This window comes from Macrobrachium nipponense, chromosome 5, assembly GCF_015104395.2.
Source record: "Macrobrachium nipponense isolate FS-2020 chromosome 5, ASM1510439v2, whole genome shotgun sequence".
NCBI lineage: Eukaryota > Metazoa > Arthropoda > Malacostraca > Decapoda > Palaemonidae > Macrobrachium > Macrobrachium nipponense.
The window spans coordinates 104,103,715-104,116,214 of NC_061107.1; the positions used below are offsets into that span (position 1 = coordinate 104,103,715).

At 37.9% G+C, this 12,500-nt stretch overlaps 1 protein-coding gene across 5 annotated transcripts in view; it reads left to right on the forward strand.

The window, feature by feature from the left end:
- The window catches only part of LOC135215565 (UDP-N-acetylhexosamine pyrophosphorylase-like), a 173,703-nt gene that overhangs the window by 94,459 nt on the left and 66,744 nt on the right, over positions 1-12,500 (forward strand). The window contains exon 3 of one of the 5 annotated variants that reach the window (XM_064250422.1): positions 9,411-9,460. The exons of 3 other annotated variants lie outside the window; for them this stretch is intronic. The gene's annotated coding sequence lies outside the window, so the exon portion shown is untranslated. Of the gene's footprint in view, positions 1-1,252; positions 1,392-9,410; positions 9,461-12,500 lie in introns of those variants that run through there. One more of the 5 variants, XM_064250418.1, reaches the window with a different exon arrangement.

Genomic DNA, 12,500 nt, shown 5'->3' on the forward strand with positions numbered 1-12,500 from the left:
GTTTGCACTAAGAAAAGTTGGGGTTTCACGCCTGCAATCTGTGTTGTGAGTGAGCTTTAAGAATTTGACTTTGGGAACGTCAATTCTGACTTGTCATTTCTTCCTTTTGATAAAAGTGACAGTTCGACGAGTAATCGAGTCTTGGATTATGTGTGATTACCGCGGTCGGGGGTATCAGGACTTACTTGTTTCATTTTGGGTCGCAGGTTTATTGAATGCTTTTGTCTGCTTATTCTATGTAATTCCGATTGGAATTTTACCTGCGCTCGATTCATGATTCATGATATTTGGACTGATATGCTTTAGAATATCTAATTCATCTTTTTAATGTGGGATTACAAGGATTTTTCTTTTAGAATATCAAAATAAACACATTTTTAGATCATTTTTGAAATCACCTTATCTGTGGTGAATAATAACAAGGCGTGATCCGATCTCCAGCGTACTCGGGACGCGTGAAAGATTTTCCACTGACGCATAAGCTGCACACATTATATTCCCAACTTAACGTGAAGTTGTCTTCGTAATTAATACTCATAATTAGTACCACTCATACTAACAACAAGGATCAAATAAAAAGGGCACAAATTGAACACGTTCATATTCTCTGTTATAAGTGGAAACAAAATAATTGAACAAAATATAGCCTATAAATTCAGTACATCAAATAAATTAAAACGTGCTAAAATCTATGGACGAAAATGAAAAAAATAGGATATATATTTTATTAAAAATAATTTTCCTGTACTGTTTAATATGCACATTATTCATTTTTTAAAATTTTCTTTCTAATAAATAAATCATAAATATCATATCCCAAAATTCCTGTATCTTTAACAACGCGAAACACCTTTTTCAGCCTTTTTAGACCTATCCTAACCCCCCTCCCCACAACAACAACAACAACAACAACAAAAAAGTGGTTTGTAGGCTTACTCTGCGAGTGAATTGGTGAGGGGCTGTGTTATGGAAGGCAGTTATTAGCCTATTTGCTATTTTCAAACACTCAAATCTTATCGAATTTACATGTCTAAAATTAATCTCCAGTTTGCTAAATGCTTATGAAATAGTGCTTGTCAGCACGACAAATAAACTAATGTTGACCAGCTGAGCTGTGTAATTTTCCTTCGTAATCCACATAACTCCACCATTACGTCACAACAAAAACATGAGGCAAAAGGATTTTCTTTTATCAGATCCAAAGGGTTGGGCTGCTGCATTTGCGTAAAGTATTTCAGCCGCCCTTGCTTTATCTTATCTTCGGCTCCTGGAGGAAGGGTTTTGTCGTCGAGGCTGTATTTATGCTTTCTGGTATCGGTGGGTCGTCTCATTGCCGCTTCGCGCTTCTGGTCAGCTAGGTCTAAGCTGTTCGTCATTTCGCTTGCTTGGAGGTAAGCCATGTGTTCGCTGCTGTTTCGTTGTGCTAGCAGGGATTGACTTAGTTTGAGATGACAGGTTTTCTCATAACGGTATGTGATGTTGTATATGATTAGTTTGGAACTCTGTTATTAGCGTTCATGTGGACCGGTCTGTATGATTTGTTGTTATTCAATTGGCATAGATTGCGAATTAAATTCACATAATTGAAAATAAATGGGAAACCGTACTATGCAAGTAGTTAGGAACAAATGAAAGCACTGTAGTCACGTTTTACAAGAGGATTGTGTAGGATAGGGGCATTGTTTTCTCAACATGTTTTAAATTTTTTCATACTTTCGAAACATAAATGACTTGAAACATAAGGAAGGTCGTTCCGAATTCCATTAGTCTAGTTTGTCCTTACTTCCCTGTCAACTTTGAGGTCGTCTTTAGGTGTTCTGATTTTAGAGGTTTGAAATGACCCGAATCCAGGAACCGCCTGTAATCACATAGCACTGGAGGCGGCCCGTTAGGCGGAAGTCAGTCATGAAATCGGCCGATTTGAGACTTATGGTGCGAGGGAGGAAATTGCAGGGTGTTTGTGTTTGCCTATATTTATTTATACAGCAAATCGTGCGTTTCTTGTGTTTATATGAAGTATGTGTATTTACTATCATGACTATGCATGTCAGCACGAACATATTCAACAAAATTTCACCTTGACCAAAGATACGAGAACATCCGGAAAACTCTCTCTCTCTCTCTATTGAAGGTAATTGCTGGCTCGTAAAGATTATGGTGTGAAGGTTAACCAAGAATTCTGATGGAATGTCGCCTTCTGTCTTGGCTTCCTCTCGCCACTGTGGAGACCCCGGGTCTGCGACGCCCTGCCCTCCCTTCGGGGGATTCGAAGATGTTTCCGGATTTCCAGGAAACGCTGATCTGTGCTCCGGCAGCCTTTTGCTCTTTTCGGTGGTGGTCGTAGTGATGGCGTCTGAGGACATTTCAAGTGGCAGCCAAATCTTGATGGAAATGTTTTTATTTTACTTGATAGTGGAATTTCTTTCTTTGTGATGTTTGATTATTTTACTTGGTTATTGGAATTTGTTTCTTGATTATGCTTGTTTATTGAGGGTTGTTACTTCGTTTTACTGTATGATTGTAGTTTGTTACCTTAATTACTTTCTGTTTGAAAGTTCCTAATGGAATTTGGAACATATTTTTTTTTAATTAGCTTTCTCACACCATTCTCCTGGTCATTACAGGCTGCTCATTTTTTCATTTGGTATTTCTGTTTTACTATTTTCCCCAATTCTTCATCGACCACCCAAAGACATTGTCCAAATGGGGATGTTCCTTTCAAGGAAGAGGAAATCAGGTCATGGCGATTGACCTAAGACAGTAGCGCCTGATGACTCTTTCATTCCAAATCATTCCGGTCCATCAGAGTTACCCGTCCGTGCGAAGTCTTGCGAAACAAGACCTATTAGGGCGCGCAGTCATTTGACGCAGTATGAATAGAGGCGAGCTGTCTTTTCATCGCAAATGACTCATACTTGTCTAGGAATGTGCGGGTCTCTCTGGACTTACGGTTTAGTGTGACAGCTTATTAATTTTTCCTTGTATTGCTTATTTTAGGAAGATCGTGCAATTCCTTAATGTACTTATTTTGCGCCTTGCTGCTTTCGTAAATTTTTTGGCCACACTTAACTGGTTTTAGGTTTAGATATTTATGATATAAGTCATAATATGATATACATGATATACACATGTATGTATTTAAGCTTATTTATTTGTATTTGTCATCCTCGTTTGTTTTTGTAGTTTTACACCTCATTTTGTTTCCAATGCGTTTTGAGTCAGTTGACAGCCTTTTCCCGTCATATCTTACGAGGAATTGACTGATCGCATCTCAATACTGACGTAGCAGCCTCCAAGTCAGCGACTTCGTTGATGCCTTTCAGTATCATTATATTTTTGTGAATGGGAAACGAGATAAAACCACCCCACATATACATGCCTAGTCATACTCGTCTAGTTATATTCACATAATTTAGTCCTCTAATTGTATTTTACAAAATTGCATCGCAGTGTGGTTGAATAATACTGAATATAATTACTCTGTAGTGATTATTACTTTGGACTTATTTTCGCCACTCATAATCATAGTATAATCTGTTCAGAATGATCACCTCTCGGAAACATGTCTGATTGAATGGTCTCAATTTTTATGATCATTGCTTTCTCTGTAAAGGAAAGAACGCGTAATGATTGCCTCATGTTTATTGCACCCACGGGCTGGTATGGACGGATTTAAGGACTTTTTATTTTATTAGTATGAATATGCAGTTATTGACAATAGTCAGTGTTTGCTCTTTTACCCGTACTTGTATGTGCTTACTTCTTTCCCAAGAGTTGCGAGCCGGTTGGACGAATATGCGATTAGCAACGGCCTAAAATGACAGAAGCTTCATAATTGTATATGATGAGTAAATTCTGGCACCTTGATTTATATAGGTTGTGAATTGCTTGTTGGCAGTATTCCATAATACTTTTAAGGCTGCTTCTATTAATGTCCAAAACGTACTGTTACTAAGTTTCACTCGGTGTTTTACTATGAGAAATCCTTAATATGTACAAATTGTGTAAGAAAACTCTTTAATATGTACAAATTATAGTAAGCAAATTTTTTAGTATATTCAAATTAACTCGAGAACCAAAGGACCTGTGAGAATAAAATTCCTTTTTCGGGACCTTCCTCACATAGTTACTGATTTAGGTTTAAGAACCATTAATGCTTACGGCCTTCTTTCAGTCCTCCTTTTCTTTTAACGTAAATTCGCATTAACTACATAAAGGAAAACTTGAGAGAGAGAGAGAGAGAGAGAGAGAGAGAGAGAGAGAGAGAGAGAGAGAGAGAGAGTGAGTTGCCGAGAAAGCCGATTGAAATTCAGCTGGTCGATGTATTTTAGCTGTTTTATCTAAAATCTTTATTTTGATAACTGATAATGTGATTATGGAATAATTCTCTCTCTCTCTCTCTCTCTCTCTCGATGTCTCCTCGGATGGACTAACAAGTCTTTGAGGCATCCTAATCCCTGTAACTCCTTGTAACTCTCTCTCTCTCTCTCTCTCTCTCTCTCTCTCTCTCGATGCCTCCTCTGATGGACTAACAAGCCTTTGAGACATCCTAATCCCTGTAACTCCTTGTAACTCTCTCTCTCTCTCTCTCTCTCTCTCTCTAGACATATTTTTTAACCAGAAGAGTCATATATTCTGTTTTAAATTTTTGTTAAAACTTAGAGAGTTGTATTTCCTTGTCTGTGGCGACTGTATTTAATACTGTAAATACTTAAAATACATTAAAAGGGAAGAAAGGTTTATAAAAAGAATTACTGCACTGGGTATTGAAAGATTGACAGGAGGATATATTTCGGAATAGCTGTCATTTGGATATTATGAGACTGATGTTTTGCGGTTATGTTATGCAGAGGTATAACGAGGATTGAATTATACAGATTTCAAAATACTTTTTGTTCAAGTTGCATTCGATGTTATTAAGGAATAACACAGAGATTCTTCAAAATTTCAGCTGAATGTTGGGTCTATTTCTGTTGCGTACTAATAATATGGAAAGTTTTTGAACACAAGAATGTCGTGTGATTTTCGCTCACGTGTATTCATAGATAATATGTAAGTACGAATGTTTACACTAATTACGTATATAAGCATGTGCACTTTTAAGTTGCCATTTCCACCGGCCAGATGTGAAAGAAATGAGAGTCTATTATCTAGACCCTGAACTCCATGTAACGTAGATTGTTTTATGTTACTTTATTTGTTCCTGTAATGTTTCTTCGTGACGTACACCTAGAGAGGCAAGTTATTTATTAGTGTACAGTATAATTTCTTTCTTTATCTTCAGTTTTCGTTTCCATTGTTGTTATTGTTGGGATCAGCCTCGTCAAGATAGAGGATGATGCTTGAAAGCGTTTGAAATGCTGTGTAGGAGTTTACTTCTCGGTCTTTACAAAAAGACGTCCTTGATATTCTCGAAGCTCTTACGCGCCTAGTGAGAATAATTCTCTCTCTATCTCTCTCTCTCTCTCATTCTTTTTTTTTCACTCGCTTAAGCACTCAGGTTCCTTATCGTGTGAAAGGCTCCTTATCATGTGAAAGATGCCACTCACCTTTTAGCAATCGTGGGAAGGGTAGTGTTTTTTTTTCTTTTTTATCTTATATAATCAGTTACCAACGACGATGACGGGACGCATGTAATCAAGTTTTCTTCTCTTACAGTCTTACGGTCTTACGGGAATAACGTCTGACTGTATATTCGATGTAAGGTCGTTTTTGGAAAGTCAGTAGATTATATTATATTTAGATTTCATCAACCTTATAGACCTAATACATCAGGACAGCCTCTAGATATGGCTTAGTTGGGGAACCTGGAGCTAGAGAAGTTGTTAATCCTCCCCCCCAACCTAAAATGTATATTTGATGCAATTGTCTCTTACGTTCATTGTTATCCCGTTAAAAGTCTATTGTTAATTTTTTCCACGATAAGAACCCGAGTGTTCATTTGGAGCTCGAAAATAATAGAAAAATATTAACCTCAGATGACTGAATAAGTGCGAAGTTTTTTTTTTTTTTACCACGAGGTTTTATGTAATTGGTGAGTTTTCTTATTTTCGAGTGGGAAAGGATTAGGTAGTCAAATCCCTCTGTTTTTATCAGGTGTGACCATTTGCTCATATCAAATGCGATTGTGAAAGGTGATAATCTCCGCTCGAAGAACTTAACAACTAAGGACCTTTTACTTGTCTGGTTGAATCGTCAGTGGCTGTCTCAGATTTTGAAGTGTGATTGAAGGAATTTTGCATGGCAAATTCCACAGAGAGAGAGAGAGAAGAGAGAGAGAGAGAGAGAGAGAGAGAGAGAGAGAGAGAGAGAGAGAGAGATATTTGTGGTGTTTTTTTTTTTGCTTATTAGTGCATGTACATAGTCATTATCAGGGCCTTGGTCATAACGATACTTTTTAGTTGCGTCGTGAAGACTTGGAGAGTTACAAAGTAAAAAGAAAATATAGAAGATATTTTGTTTGTTTACCAGCGCGTCGGATTGAGAATTTGACAAAAATTCTTTTGATACTCTTATTCCTGATATATCTGAAGATGCTTAATGTATTTACGGAGAATTTTCCGTAATCAGTAATGTTCTATGTTAAAGATTTTAAAAATACCGTAATTTTTTGGTTTGAGTTCAACGAGTGATTTTCATGGGCAACTGTGATTGACGTTAATGATAAATTCACTATTTTTTTGCTTTGAAAGAAAGCGATATTATCTTCATTTTTTATTGATTTTAAATAGATGTTTGGAATTTGTTGTCATTTCCGTCCGTGATTTTGTTTGATTTTAAATAGATATTTGAAATGTACTTTAATTTTCATCTTTCTCTTTTGTGTAAATTGTAACCGAGGATACACTGTAAGTTGTAACCGAGGTTGTGTATCAGTGTTGGTCATCTAGATCTGTATTTCGACTCCCAGTATCATTATCGGCTTGCAGTGGATTCAAGGGATGTTGTTAAGCAGCTGTTGGATACACAGCTAGTGAATAGCCAGGCCGGTAAGCAAATAGAATGCATAGGAATGAAGTGAAGCAGCTAAGAGTCCGGACTTCATGTCACCTTGTACCAGGTGTTGGGCTTTCGAAGTTGATGTTAGCTTCTACAGGTGTCTTTTCGGGTAACAGGTGCTTCAACTCTCATTCAGTTGGGGGAATTAGAAGGGCAAGTGCTGTATACATAGACAATAGGACTCCATAATATGGTAATGATACACACACACACACACACATATATATATATATATATATATGTATATAAAATATGTGTGTATATACGTTTGTGTATTTTTTGCGATTATACATACATACAGGAATTTTTGATAGCTGTGTTTTATGTATTATTTATTGCTATTTAAACATTGGAAAATGGTACACTTATACTGGCACTCGTTTTTATATTTTAGTCATTATTAGATGCTAGCACTTACTAAATGTGTACAGATAATTGTTCTTTCTCGTGAAGAATTCTGTAGCCTACCCATATCACCAACAAGGCATTGGAGACTGTAAGGCTGCCACGTGGAACGTTGCGTAGGAATTCAGTATTATGAGTCAGTACATTTGCTATACGCATAATATGTCAAATCTAACTTGATATACGCCAGTAAGTTAATCAAGAGTTTATTGATCTTGTGAAATTGGTTACTTCATTGATTCTTTTAAAGTTATCTTTTACGTCCGGGAATTCTCCGCACTGCCTTTGAAAGGATACGGTGCAAAGAATAGATGTTATGAGTTAGAACTATGTCAAGGAAAATGTTTACAACAATTTACATTCAAAACTACAAAAACACACACACACACACACACACACACACACACACACACACACACACACATATATATATATATATTATTATATATATATATATATATATATATATATGCAAGCCGGTATTGTCGTCCTCTTAATAAATGGGGACAATCAATGAATAAAATCCTCTGTATTATTAAAACTACAAGAGGTTTTACTTATGGATTGTTATCCCCATATATATATATATATATATATATATATATATATATATATATATATATATATATATATATTTGTGTGTGTGTGTGTGTGTGTGTGTGTATAGTTGTGAATGTAAATTGTCGTTTTAAGCTTGTAATATGATGATATGTTAAGCACCTAACCATCAGTAGGTTTGCTCTTTTCTCCTCCACACCCACCTCTCACCTCACTCTTCTTCAGCCTCCCCCCCCTCCCTCAACCCCAAACTGGCTGGCTCCCTCTCTCCTCTCCTCTCCTCTCCTCTCCTCTTCTCTTGTCTTGTCTTTCCATTCACCCAGGAGTCGTTTGTCATCAGTTTTGGCGGGGGTCTTGGTTTCCTAAACCCGCCCTCGCCGTCACTTTTACTTTTGCCGTCTTTGGTCGCTTTTGCTTTGTTCGTCCTTCAAGGATATTTCCCTCTGTTGGCCTGACGCTGCCTCCAAGTTGATCTCCTCCTTGATATCTACAGATGTACTTGTATGTGTTTCCGTAGGTAGATGGTTTTATATTATGCATGTGCTATGCTTTGTGCAGCTGAATGCGAGCTATTTTTTTTTTTTTTTTTCTTATATGAGACTGCTAGGCCCTTACACTTCTCCACGTAGCTCTTACTCACCACAGTTGACTAATGACAAAGTACCCAATTTGATGCTGAAATCAATAGAGGCAACTTGGATTTTATAGGGAATAAGTCCTATTGTAGATTCACATCAACCGTGCATTTGACGTCCAGGCCAGTCCCGTACGACGCTCCTAGAGTTCACATGGATGGGTTCTATGTTCCACCTCTCCTGAGGGATACGTCTTTCAGGAGAGGTGGAACATACATCCTGCTTATGTGAACTTTCGAGAGAGACTGAGAGTTTCTAGCCCTGTGATTGGCTTATTTACAGCCAATCAGGAGTGTCGTAAGGGACTGGCCTAGACGTCAAATGCACGGTTGATGTGAATCTACTATAGTCGTTTGATCGCAGTAGGTTTGATCCTGTGTTTTACCAGCGAGATCAATTTTATAACCACTGAGCAACCGACACCATAGTATACGCGCTGTGCAGTGATGTACATGGCTAGTCGAAAAGGACGGAAATATTTAAGTAATGTTGAAGTTACATCACACTTGTAGTAGTGTATAACTGTATGTTGTGTATTTTGTTTTCGAATTTGAGGGATATTTAAGCGTGTAATTCCATACTGGTAGCTTTTCTGTTATATACTACAAGGAAAACAACGACTATGTATGGATTCGCACTGATTGTATATAACAGGATATGTTTTGGTTCTATTCGCAAAAATTCCCATAAAGTAATTTAAAAATTTTCCATTGTCGCTTTTTCTTGTCAATGCCGTGATAGTTATATTTCCTAATTGTTCATACTTTGTATATATATGATCTATTTCATAGTTGATTTTCTTTATCTTTTCAGGTGAGTTGAAGGTTCTCTAGGGGAAGGTATTCAAGTTTGTGTGTATAGAGGTAAGCCTGATTAGAAATGTATTCCTTAATTTCTTAGATGCACTTTCATACTCTGTATTACAATCGGTTTTTTTTCTTCATTGATAGAGCTCTTTAATACTGTTAGTAGTAGTACTATACTAGTTTCATTGGCGTTTTCATTCATGTTCACCATAGCGCTGAATGGTCCTCTGGGTCCCAGTGACTGGCTTTGTGACTAAATTTCACGTTCTATTCCTATTCTAAAATAAATTATTCATGTTCTATTTATGTTACTGGGGATCTGTAAACGTTGGTTACTGGACATTTCGACCTGCCGGTTGGCTTGTATTTTTATTTATTTATTTTTTTTGTTTTGTAACTTGGGTAGCTTCTTCCTTGCAATTCCACTCACTGGGGTTTCCCGCAAGACAGGTTTTTTTTTCACTCTCCCTTTTGAAGTCAGGAATTTATCGGGTTATCACTCAGTACATTGTTGTTACGGGAGCTTATATAATTAAATGTTCTTTTTTGTATCATGGCAATTGGATTAATCCGTCATGTTATGCATTCGTTTCTCGGCAAGAATTGTCTTAAGGGAAGTACATTGGAATTGTTCACTTATAGATTAATCCTTTTTCCTTATTTTCCATCGGTTTCCATGGTCAGTATTCTCGTCTGATCTTGTTTTGTCTGGTATGAAACCTGGTTGCACCGAGTTCAGAGGTATATACTAGGGATCTTATACCATACAACCTTTTATCTCGCTTATGGATATATAGCTTGTAGGGAATGGGTTGTGCTGACATCAGGAAGATTGATATAAATCAGCCACTCCTGTGGCATTAAGGGACATGTGAAAGTTTGTTTTTGGTTTCGTAGGACGTTCGAGCTCTTACATTTCATATGAATGATATGTATCAGTGCTTATTGGCTAGGTGTCTTCTTTCCCACCGTTATCCCTACACCAAGATGTTGGTTGCCTGATGCGCCTTTCCTTACAACATCAAACAGTGGTTATTATTTGGCAAAGGGGTTTTGACGACCGCATGCCCTTGCTGTCATCAACCACAGTTATTGGCGGTGGGCCTCGCCTTTTACTAAAAAGTAAGATTGCAAGGCAGCAGTTTTCAAAGTAATTGGCGGTGGGCCTCGCCTTTTACTAAAAAGTAAGACTGCAAGGCAGCAGTTTTCACAATAATTGGCGGTATGCCTAGCCTTTTGCTAAAAAAGTAAGACTGCAAGGCAGCAGTTTTCAGTTATTGGCCGTGAGCCTAGCCTTTTACTAAAAAGTAAGACTGCAAGGCAACAGTTTTCGCAGTAATTGGTAGTAGGCCTAGCCTTTTACTAAAGAAGTAAGACTGCAAGGCAGCAGCTGTCCTTTTAGTCGCCTTTTACGACACGCAGGACCTACGATGGTAGTAGTCTTATACCCTTACCACAGGATGGTAGGTGTGCTGGACCGTAATTGTTTAAGCCACGGGTTTGCCCGCTCGTATCATAGTTGGTCCAGTGCTTGAGAGTTAAGGTGGGTAAGGTATGGGTCCGTCTGCTCCATACAGCCTCAGGCTGTTATACTCGTTGGCTTCTGCGGAGATGGAGGTCACGATGACCTTGCCCTTTGGGAAAGTCACGCTTGCTCCTCCTCACCTGTAGGGAAAGGGTTTGCGTTGTGGGAGACCTTAACTTACGTGTGAAAGGTTATGGTTGTGATGACTTTGTACTGACCCCGGTGTATAAGGTAGTTTTTTTTTTTTTTTTTTTTTATAAACCTTTTGCCTGTTCTGATTTGGGTACAAAACGGTTTATGGTGCTGAAGAATTCTTGTCTGTTTTGAGTGTTATAAGTGTGGTCATTTTTTAAATTCACCACTCGGTCATATTGAAGGTTTGCTTTTGTTTGTAATGCAGGGTGAAGTGGAAGAAAATTTGATTTCTCCTTCTTCTCTCTTAGAAACTGCTGCCCTCTTTTAGCTATAAATTCAGGGTAATTACTATCATTGAATGGATCACTTTTAAGTGATGCCCATTTGGATTTAAACATATGCATTCTGTATAGTTTTCAAGTGTCCTTTCATTGATCGCGTTTACCAAATTGACGTAATTTCTCTCATGATAGTTTATTTTTATTTCCTCAGATTGCTGGTTTAATCAGTATCTTTTTTAGACATTGGGAGTTTTGCGCTTAGTGTAACTTCCCAGATCTTATCCTTAATTATTCAACTTCTGTCCCGGGGTCATAGCATTATTTGATCCTTTTTAATAGCCCATGTCTGCTCATTTTTGTTCGCTAACCAGCCTGACTTTTAATTTTATTTGATCGGAAAATAACCCTCTTTGTCAAATTTCCTTAACATTTAAATAAATGAAAGAATATGCTTTGGTTTTCAAATTTTCATATTTCTTGTTGGGACGTTTTGACGCTTTTTCCCAAATTAATTTGAGTCCCTATCATTGTTTACCGTATCTCCTTTGATAGTAGTTGTTCAGGTATTTTTTTTCCTCTGGTCCATACGTCATAGTTTTAGTCAATAATTTTCGCTTATTGCCAGATTTCGTTTCTCTCTTAATCAGAAGTTTAAAGCCACCAAAAGCCATCAACTCGTAACGGTCTCACGTGCTCCTTCTCATCCCTTGGGGAGATACAATCATGAGCAACATGTGCGGACTTTCCTAAAATCACTCAGACACGCGCACATGCGCGCACACTCACATACGCACACCAGTCGACCTTTGAACATCCTGAACAACACCCTCCCGCTCCCCCTCTTTCTCTCTCTGACCTCTAGCCTGTCTAGAAACCTACCTCCCTGGTCCCTCCTCTCGTTGTCTGGTCTTGTTTTGTCTAGTATGGCACCTGATCGGTCGAGTTCAGAGTTCTATACCCCCTTTCCTTGCTTTTGGATCGCTTGTAGACAAGGGCCCGTGCTTGCATGAGGTAGATAATCTAAATTTGCCACTGCTTTGTGTCGCCAAAGGATTGACAATGGAAACTGTTAGGGAGGAAATGGTAAATGAAAGGGATGCACTGGAAGGTAGCTGTCTCAAAAATCTGCAATGAAAGTCGATGACAGATTTCACTG